Below are 10,989 nucleotides of genomic sequence, written 5' to 3'. Positions count from 1 at the left end.
GTCTTTTTCTTTTCTAATTTTTTATTTTTCTTTTTTGTCTTTTGCAACAGAGTCTTGCTATGTTGCCCAGGTTGCTCTCAAGTCCTGGCCTCAAGCGATCCTGCCACCTCAGCCTCTCAAATAGCTGGGATTACAGGTGTGCACCACCACTCCCAATTTGTCTTTTTAATTAAAAAAATTATAATAGCTTTGTAATAGTGTCTCATTGTGATTGTCATTTGCATTTTACTGACAACTAATGGCATGGAGGGTCCTTCCATGTGTCTGATGTCCATTTGTATCTTTTTCAGTGAAGTGTCTATTTATAGAATGTTTGGCATATTTTTAAGAATGGTTTATTTTCTTATTGTTGAATTCTGAGTGTTCTTTACATATTTTGGACACAGATCCTTTGTCAGCGCTATGTATTGTAAATATTTTCTCCCATTCTATGCCTTGCCTTTTTTTTTTTTTTTTTTTTTTTTTTTTGAGACAGAGTCTTGCTCTGTCAGGCTGGAATGCAGCGGCACGATCTTGGCTCACTGCAAGCTCTGCCTCCCGGGGTCATGCCATTCTCCTGCCTCAGCCTCCCGAGTAGCTGGGACCACAGGCACCTGCCACCACACCTGGCTAATTTTTTTTTTGTTGTATTTTTAGTTGGGACACGGTTTCACCGTGTTAGCCAGGATGGTCTCAATCTGCTGACCTCATGATCTGCCTGTCTCAGCCCCCCAAAGTGCTGGAATTACAGGCGTGAGCCACCGTGCCCAGCCACCTTTTTGTTTTCTTAATGGTATCTATCAAAGAGCAAGCTTTCAGTTTTTTAAATGTATTTTATTTTATTTTGAGACAGGGTCTTGCTCTGTCACCCAGGCTGGAGGGCAGTGGCACAATCAGGGCTCACTGTGGCCTTGACCTCCCAGGCTCAAGTGATCCTCCTGCCTCAGCCTCCTGAGTAGCCGGGACTACAGGAATGTGCCACCACGCCCAGCAAATTTTCTGAGTTTTTTGGTGGAGACAAGATCCACTGTGTTGCCCAGGCTGGTCTCAAACTCCTGGGCTCAAACGAATCCACCCGCCTTGGCCTCCCAAAGTGCTGGGACTCCAGGCATGAGCCACCCCGTCCAGCCCAACACCCCCTTATCCTATCTCAAGCATTTCTTTCTACTGACCTCAAGTCTTTAATTCTTTCAACCAGTTGCCAATCAGAAAATCTTTGACTCCATCCATGACCTGTAAGCCCCTTCCAACCTTCACTTCAAGATGCTCTGCCTTTCCAGGCCAAACCAAAGTATACTAACCTGCATCCGTTTACGCCTTTGCCCACAACTTCTGCCTCCCTAAAATGTGTAAAACCAAACTGGAACCCAGCCGCCTCACGCGCATTCTCAGGACCTCCTGAAACTGTTCCCTGGGCCATGGTCACTTGTATTGGCTCAGAATAAACCTCTTTCTTTCTTTCTCTTTCTCTTTCTTTCTTTTTCTTTCTTTTCTTTCTCTTTTCTTTCTTTCCCTTTCTTTCTCTCTTTTCTTTCTTTCTTGCTGTCTTTCTCTTTCTTTCTTTCTTTTTTTTTTGAGATGGGATCTTGCTCTGTCCCCCAGGCTGGAGTGCAGTGGCACAATCATAGGCTCATGCAGCCTCAAACTCCTGGGCTCAAGGGTAAACCTCTTTCAATATTTTACAAGTTTGGCTTTTTCGTCAAAATTGCCTCGGCATCTTTATTTTTTTGTTTATTTGGTTTTTGCTTTTTTGAGACAGGATCTCACTCTCATGACCCAGGCTGGAGTGCAGTGGTGCCATCACTGCTCACTGCAGCCTCGACTTCCCAGGGCGGGTGATTCTCCCACCACGGCCTCCCGAGTAGCTGGGACTACGGGTGCGTGCCACCACACTCAGATAATATTTGTATTTTTAGCAAAGATGGGGTTTCACCATGTTGCCCAGGCTGGTCTTGAATTCCTGAGCTCAAGTGATCCACCTGCCTCGGCCTCCCAAAGTACTGGTATTACAGGTGTGAGCCGCTGTACCCGGCCTGGCATTGTTGTTGAAAATAACTTGACCTGATGTAAGTGGATGAAGTTTTATTCTCTCTGTGTAACTCAGTTGATCTCTATGTCTCCCCTTTTGCTAATATCACAATGTCTTGATTTATAGTAAGTCTTTGGTATTAGGTAGAGTAAGTCTTCCAACTTTGTTCTTTTAAAATTTGTTTTGACTATTTGCACTTCCATATACATTTTAGAATCAGCTTGTCATTTTTCTATAAAGAAAGCCAGAATTTTGCTGGGCTCTGGATTGAATCTATTATCAATTTGGAGGAGACTGACATCTTAATATTGGGTTAGACAACAATGTGGTATACATCTCTATTTATTTTAGTCTTCAACTTTTTTTTCAACCATGTTTTGTAGTTTTCAGTTGTGTTAGATCATTTTGGCTGCTATAACAAAATACTGTACATTGGGTGACTCATAAACACTGGAAATTTATTTCCCACAGCTCTGGAGGCTGGGAAGCCCAAGATTGAGGCGCTGGCAGACTCATTGTTTGGTGAGGGCTGCTTCCTGGATCTTTGATGGTGCCTTCTTGCTGTGTCCTCGCATGGCGGAAGGGACTGGCTAGTTCTCTGGGCTCTTAAAAGGGCACGAATCCCATTCACAGATTCCACCTGCACGACCTCATCACGTCCCAAAGGCCCTACCTCCTGATACCGTCACCTTGGGGGTGAGGATTTCAACACACAAGTTTTGGGGGTACACACTAGGCTACAGCATCATATAACCATCTGAATCCACAAATGTCTCTCTAAACACGCTCTAGTGCATCGGACAAATTTTTGGTCAATTATTTTCATACTCATCAAATTCAAAACATTTTCTAATGTTCTTTGTGATTTTTCTTTGACTCGTGGATTACTGATTTACAAGTGTGTTATTTATTTAGAATTTTCTCTTTATATTAGATTTATTCAAAAATATATTGCTTAATTTCTTTTTTTTTTTTTTTTTTTTTTGAGACGGAGTCTCGCTCTGTCACCCAGGCTGCAGTGCAGTGGCACGATCTTGGCTCACTGCAACCTTCGCCTCCCGGGTTCAAGTGATTCTCCTGCCTCAGCCTCCTGAGTAGCTGGGACTACAGGCACCCACTACCATGCCTGGCTAATTTTTTGTATTTTTATTAGAGATAGGGTTTCACCATCTTGGCCAGGGTGGTCTTGAACTCCTGACTTTGTGATCCACCTGCCTTGGCCTCCCAAAGTGCTAGGATTACAGGCATGAGCCACTGCACCCAGCCTATGCTGAATTTCTAACCGTTTAGTTATTTACAGTTATCTTTCTGTTAGATATCTAACCTCATTGTGGTCAGAGGATGCATTCTGTATAATTTTAATCCTTTAAATATATTAACCCTTGTTTCATGAGCCACCCGTGCTCATCCTGGTGTGTGTGGCTGTTGTTGGGTGTAATGCTACCTGACTGTCATTGTTGGGTGTAATTCTATGTGACTGCCGTTGTTGGGTGTAATGCTATGTGACTGTTGTTGGGTGTAATGCTATGTGACTGTTGTTGTTGGGTGTAATTCTACATGACTGTCGTTGTTGGGTATAATGCTACGTGACTGTCGTTGGGTGTAATGCTATGTGACTGTCGTTGGGTGTAATGCTATGTGACTGTCATTGTTGGGTGTATGCTACATGACTGTTGTTGGGTGTAATGCTAAGTGACTGCCGCTGGGTGTAATTCTATGTGACTGTCGTTGGGTGTATGCTATGTGACTGTCATTGCTGGGTGTAATGCTACCTGTCGTCGTTGGGTGTAATTCTATGTGACTGTCATTGTTGGGTGTATGCTATGTGACTGTCGTTGCTGGGTGTAATGCTACGTGACTGTCATCGTTGGGTGTAATTCTATGTGACTGTCGTTGGGTGTAATGCTATGTGACCGTCGTTGGGTGTAATTCTACGTGACTGTCATTGTTGGGTGTATGCTACATGACTGTTGTTGTTGGGTGTAATTCTATGTGACTGTCATTGTTGGGTGTATGCTATGTGACTGTTGTTGCTGGGTGTAATGCTACCTGTCATTGCTGGGTGTAATGCTACGTGACTGTCATCGTTGGGTGTAATTCTATGTGACTGTCATTGTTGGGTGTAATGCTATGTGACTGTTGTTGGGTGTAATGCTACATGACTGTCATTGTTGAGTGTACTGATACACGACTCTCAACTGGCTCCAATTAGCAAAGAGTGTTTTTCAAGTCTTTTCTATCCCTCTTGATTTTCTTCTATCTCCTCTCAGTTACTGAAAGAAGAGGGTCAGCACTCCTGCTGTACCCATGGGTAGGCCTGTTTCCTGTTGCTCTTGTCTGCCCATCAGCTTTTGCTTTACATATTTTGAGGTCTGTGAATAGAGGCCTGCCCAGTTAGGGTTAAGTCTTGGGATGAACGTCGGTGTTTTACCGTTATGAAAGGTACCTCTTATCTCTGGTGAGATTCCTTGTCCTGAAGTCTACTTTGATCTGAATGTAGCCACTCTATCTTTCTCATTCGTCTTCATGGTATGTCTTTCTTCATCTTCTTTAGACAAAGTCTCAGCCAGGTGCCGTGGCTCACGCCTGTAATCCCAGCATTTTGGGAGGCTGAGGTGGGTGGATCACTTCAGGTCAGAAGTTCGAGACCAGCCTGCCCTAATCCCATCTCTACTAAAAATACAAAAATTAGCCAGGTGTGGTGGGTGGCGGGCACTTGTAATCCCAGCTACTTGGGAGGCTGAGGCATGAGAATTGCTTGAACCCGGGAGGCGGGGGCTGCAGTGAGCCAAGATCGCACTACTGCACTCCAGCCTGGGCAAAAGAGCAAGATTCCATCTCAAGGAAAAAAAAAGGCTCTATCTTGCCCAGGCTGGAGTGCAGTGGCGTGATCTTGGCTCACAGCAATCTCTGCCTCCAGGCTCAAGCCATCCTCCTACCTCAGCCTCCCCTCAGCCTCCCAGGTAGCTTGGACTATAGGTATGCACCACCATGCCCGGCTAATTCTTGTATTTTTTTGTAGAGATGGGGTCTTGCCATGTTGTCCAGGCTGGTCTCATACTCACGAGCTCAAGCAATCTGCCCGCCTTGGCCTCCCAAAGTGCTGGGACTGCAGGCATGAGCCACCGCGCCCAGCCTTCTCTTCTTTTTGTTAAGAAGCACGCTACCATGGTTCATTTGGTTCATTGTATTTATTCAAGGACTCGATTGCAAGCATGAAATCAAGCATGGGATTTGATTCTGTGAGCCCAAATTCACATACTGAAGAAGATAAAAGCAAACGGTGATGCATGTATATGGATGAACACTGAAGGCTCAGGGTTTTTCTCACTGTGGTTTTAAATTTCTACAGCTTAGGAGTCACAGGTCTTTGAGGTCCTTCTGGATGTCCCACGGGGTATCTGCACTTTTCTTGAGCAGAACAACCTCATTATCCCTTAGCTGTGGTTGGTAACACTGGTTAATCCCTGAGCAGTGAGGGTACATGGGAGGCTCCAGGGGGCTTCATTCTTGGTGCCCTGCATCCCCTTCACTGTAGTTGTTGATACTGGGTGAGCCCTGGACAGATTTTTCAACATGGATTCAATAAGATCAGCTACACTTCACCCAGGAGCCCAGTCGGTATATCCCTTTAGCTTGATGACCACAGGCACTTTCAACCACTATCTTATACACTTCCTTCCAAGTTTCCTGATCATCATTAGTTCCCATTTCTGGATTCAATTCCTGGAGAGAAACACCTGCCACGTTCACACTACTCCACACAGCCACACTTGAGTCACTGTGTTCTCCCCAAATCCATCCGTGGCAGAATCCAGATCACACCCACTTCCAATCACACAGTGCTTGGGTAATCCAACATATGTAAGAATGTGCACTGCATTGGAAACCTCAATTATGATGCAACCAGGCTCTCTCTGTACCAGGTTGAGATGACTGTCTCACTCTTTTGTTTTTAGACGGAGTCTCGCTCTGTTGCCCAGGCTGGAGTGCAGTGGCGTGATCTCGGCTCACTGCAACCTCCGCCTCCTGGGTTCAAGCAATTCTCCTGCCTTAGCCTCCTGAGTAGCTGGGATTACAGGAACGCGCCACAACACCTGGCTAATTTTTTTTGTATTTTTAGTAGAGATGGGGTTTCACCATATTGGCCAGGCTGGTCTCGAACTCCTGACCTTGTGATCCTCCCACTTCGGCCTCCCAAAGTGCTGGGATTACAGGTGCGAGCCCAGTGGTCACAGAGTCATCTTATCTGCCATAATTTTAGGTGTCTGAAGAAATAAGCTGCCATCTGCAGATCCACCATGCCACCTTTACACTGATCTTCCGTAGCACGCACAAGAGCAAGCTCATCAGAGACCTTCCCAGAGGCAGGCAGCACGCGCCTCACCAGCTTCTCCAACACGCCCACAGTGATCTGCTTGTTTGGGACCTGTTGCCCCTTCTGCAGCTGGTGCAAGGAGTCTTTCCTTAAGAAATGCCCTTGTGCCCAGGAGAGAGAAGGCTCTGGAAACTGCTGTAACAGTTGTACAGAGAAGACAATGCCAGCTGCGTGCGTCTCGTGGTCTTTCTTCATCCTTTAACTCATCTGTGTCTTTATTAAAATGACTCTCTGGGCTGGGCATGGTGACGCACGCCTGTCATCCCAGCAGTTCTGGAGGCTGAGGCAGAGGATCCACTTGAGCCCAGGAATTTGAGACCAGGCTGGGCAACACGGTGAGATGTCATCTCTACAAAATATAAACAATTGGCCAGTTGTGGTGGCGCACACTTGCTACTCAGGAGGCTGAGGTGGGAGGATTGCTGGAGCCCGGCAGATTGAAGCTGCAGTGAGCCGTGATTGTGCCACTGCACTCCAGCCTGGGTGACACAGTGAGATCCTCTCTCTTGAAATAACAGTGCCTTTGTAGTAGACAGCATATACTTTGGTCTTAATTTTCTATACAGCTTGAAAGTCTTTGGCATTTAACTGGAGTGTTGTTTATGTCATTGTTACCAATAAATTAATGAGATGGTCAGGTTCAAGTCCACCCTCTTTCCATTTTCATTTGTCCTATCTGTTCTTTATTCCCTTTTAAAAGTGAATTTCCAGGCCAGGTGCAGTGGCTCACGCCTGTAATCCCAGCAATTTGGGAGGCAGAGGCAGGCAGATCATGAGGTCAAGAGTTCGAGACAAGCCTGGCCAACATGTTGAAATGCTGTCTCTACTAAAAATATAAAAATTAGCTGGGCATGGTGGCGGGTACCTGTAGCCCAGCTACTCGGGAAGCTGAGGCAGGAGAATTGCTTGAACCCAGGAGACAGAGGCTGCAGTGAGCCAAGATCACGTGACTGCACTCCAGCCTGGTGGCAGAGCAAGACTCCATCTGAAAAAAAAAAAAAATGAATTTCCTGTCTGCCTTTTGTAAAACAAAAATAAAATTCAAAGCCCCCTCAGACCATCTGAATGGACCCCTGTATCAGGGAGGGCATTTCCAAGGCTAACCTGAAGGGCGGCTCCGGCCATGATGGGGGCAGGGGTCAGACATGCCTCATGATACCGCCTTTTGGAATTATTGATAGAACAGACTCTTTAAGCCTCATGAGAATCTGTTCCCTCTGAAGCCGGCCACCTGGAGGCTGCATCTGCAAGGTGAAAGTTTGGTCTCCACAGCCCCTTATTATAACCCAGACATTCCTTTCTGTTGATTCCAGGTCTTTAGATAATAACTCTTTCAACCAATTGCCAATCAGAAACATTTTAGATCTACCTATAACCTGGAAGCCTCCCGCAGCCCCTGTTCCAGACCAAACTAACGTACATCTTACATGTATTTGATTGATGTCTCATGTCTCCCTAAAAATAAATTAGTCTGTGTCCTGACCACCCTGGCCACATGTTCTCAGGACCTCCTGAGGCTGCGTCATAAGCCATTGGTCACTCATACTTGGCTCAGAATAAATCTCTTCAAATATTTCACAGTTTGACTCTTTGTCAACACTTTGGATTGAGTGTTCTTTCAAATTATACTTTGTCTCCTCTGTTGGCTTGTTCTTTCTCTCTTTGCCTCTCTCTCTGGTATTGTTAGTGGCTGCCCCAGGGTTACCACACACATCTCTGGCTCATCACACTCACTAGATCATCTCCCCTTTCCCCCAGGGCTGCCACACGCATCTCTGGCTCATCACACTCACTAGATCATCTCCCCTTTCCCCCAGGGCTGCCACACGCATCTCTGGGCTCATCACACTAGACCATCTCCCCTTTCCCCCAGGGCTGTCACATGCATCTCTAGCTCATCACACTCACTAGACCATCTCCCCTTTCCCCCAGGGCTGCCACATGCATCTCTGGGCTCATCACACTCACTAGACCATCTCCCCTTTCCCCCAGGGCTGCCACACGCATCTCTGGGCTCATCACACTAGACCATCTCTCCTTTCCCCCAGGGCTGTCACATGCATCTCTGGGCTCATCACGCTCACTAGACCATCTCCCCTTTCCCCCAGGGCTGTCACACGCATCTCTGGACTCATCACACTAGACCATCTCTCCTTTCCCCCAGGGCTGTCACATGCATCTCTGGGCTCATCACAGTCACTAGACCATCTCCCCTTTCCCCCAGGGCTGCCACATGCATCTCTGGACTCATCACACTCACTAGACCATCTCCCCTTTCCCCCAGGGCTGCCACACGCATCTCTGGACTCATCACACTAGACCATCTCCCCTTTCCCCCAGGGCTGCCACACGCATCTCTGGACTCATCACACTAGACCATCTCCCCTTTCCCCCAGGGCTGCCACACGCATCTCTGGGCTCATCACACTAGACCATCTCCCCTTTTCCCCCAGGGTTGCCACATGCATCTCCAGCTCATCACACTCACCAGACCATCTCTTTCCCCATTCTTTGTGTCGTGTCATACGTTTTACTTCTACATATGGTATTAATGCCAACATATATTATTTTTGCTTTCATCAGTTGTTTTTAAAGAAAATAATGATTGTGAAGCTAATTTGTGTGTGTGTCTACCCAAATGCTTGCAAGTGCGGGCGCTCCCCAGGCCTTTGGCAGACCCTGGCTTCTATCTGGCTTTGCTTTGCAGCAGCTGAAGCTCCTTCTTCCTGCACTTCTCCTACTAGAGGTCTCTGTCTGAAAAGGCATACTTTGCCTCCATTCAGAAATGTATGTTCACTGAATACAGACTTCCCAGCTGGCAGTGTTTGCTTCAGCTCTTCATTAACGTTTCTGAAGATAAGCCACTTAGATTTGTATGGAACTGGGTTTTCCTGATGAAGAGGCACTGTGCTTGTGTGTGACTGCGACTCATTCCTCTTTGCTGGTGTGTAGTACGTGTCCTAAGCAGCTTTGTGTGTGTTCACTCGGAACCACCCCATGAGGTAAGTAGATTATCATCTCCACTTATAAGAAAACCAAGGTTTAAAGAATTGCAGGAATTTGCTCAGGGGCACCTGGACAGTGACAGAGGGAGGACCTGGCAGAGGGGGGACCTGGCCAGTGTTAAAGCTTCTCTGCTGATCCCAGTGCCTTGAAGGTGCTGTTCATTCTGTGAAGAGTGGACTCCTGGCAGGCGTCCACTTCTCAGTACAATGCTCCCTCAACTTGTGCTGCAGTTGGCCTTGGTTCCTCCATCACGGACCACAGAAAGCCTTACCTCTGCTCGGCTGTCCGCCCCTCGGCTTCCTTAGGACCTCTGCCGGGGGAGCACACTGGGCAGGGATGTGGTTTCCCTGTTCTGTTCCCTGGGGGGGGAGCTCGCTGCGCGGGGATGTGGTTTCCCTGTTCTGTTCCCTGGGGGGGAGCTCGCTGCGCGGGGATGTGGTTTCCCTGTTCTGTTCCCTGGGGGGGGAGCTCGCTGCGCGGGGATGTGGTTTCCCTGTTCTGTTCCCTGGGGGGGAACACACTGCGCGGGGATGTGGTTTCCCTGTTCTGTTCCCTGGGGGGGAGCTCGCTGCGCGGGGATGTGGTTTCCCCTGCTGTTTGGGAAACCTGCCCGCAGTTATTTCTCCTTTCCGGATGCTCAGATTCTCCCCTTTTCTCTCTTGCTTGCTCAGTTGGATGCTTGCTCAATTCTCATTACCCGAGAGCAGCTCTCCCTGGCCTCTGCCTGGCCTCCAGCCACATCTCGCCGCACCCACCACCCGTCGGGCCCAGCACACAAACTGAATGGCCCGAGATGCCACCGTGATGGTCCGTTTCTGATTCTCACCGTACCTTAAAACTCCCTTCTTTTGTTCTGTCACACCCGTACTTCTCCCCATTCTTATCTTGCTGGTCTTTGTTCCTTCCACTGGCCCTGCTTCATTCACTCCTCAGCGTTTACTGAGCACTGTGCACCAGATGCTATAGACTTGGGGACAGGCTTGTGCCTAAAAACACGACTTCAGAAGCCTGACGAATGGGGGCCCAGATCACAACACACGTGCTTGAGCTTGAGACCTGTCTTAAAGAAAAAAAATTGACAACTCTCTGAGGCACTAGTTCAATTTTTTTCTTGACGGCATCTAGCTCTGTACCCAGGCTGGAGTGCAGTGGTGCCATCACGGCTCACTGCAGCCTTGACTTCCTGGGCTCAAGCAATCCTCCCACCTCTGCCTTCTGAGCAGCCAGGAGTATAGGCATGTGCCACCACACCTGGCTAATTTTTGTATTTTTTTGTAGAGATGGGTTTTCACCATGTTGCCCAGGCTGGTCTTGAGCTCCTAGGCTCAAACAATCTGCCCACCTTGGCCTCCCAAAGGGCTGGGATTATAGGCTTGAGCCACCGCGCCCCACTGGTGTGTAATTTTAATCCTAACATCATTTGCCTGATGTGCAGGAAGTCAGTACACTGAGACACTGGGGATTGCAGCAGAGACGGAGCTTAACACCCAGAGGGGAACTGAACAAGAGACAGAGGAAGCCTTGAACGCGCCTCTCAGAGGAGTTTGGGGCTGGGGATTTTAAGGGTTTCGGAGTGGCCGAGGTGTGGGAGTTGCTG

General features: G+C 47.8%; 1 pseudogene; it reads right to left on the bottom strand.

Moving 5' to 3' along the window:
• Positions 1-2,967: 2,967 nt before the first annotated feature.
• LOC112205230 (L-lactate dehydrogenase B chain-like) lies at positions 2,968-6,581 on the bottom strand (annotated as a pseudogene).
• Positions 6,582-10,989: the final 4,408 nt, after the last annotated feature.

Source organism: Pan troglodytes, chromosome 14 (genome assembly GCF_028858775.2).
Source record: "Pan troglodytes isolate AG18354 chromosome 14, NHGRI_mPanTro3-v2.0_pri, whole genome shotgun sequence".
NCBI classification, from domain to species: domain Eukaryota; kingdom Metazoa; phylum Chordata; class Mammalia; order Primates; family Hominidae; genus Pan; species Pan troglodytes.
The sequence above is the reverse complement of the archived record's forward strand: the minus strand, read 5'-3'. Positions and strand labels throughout refer to the sequence as shown.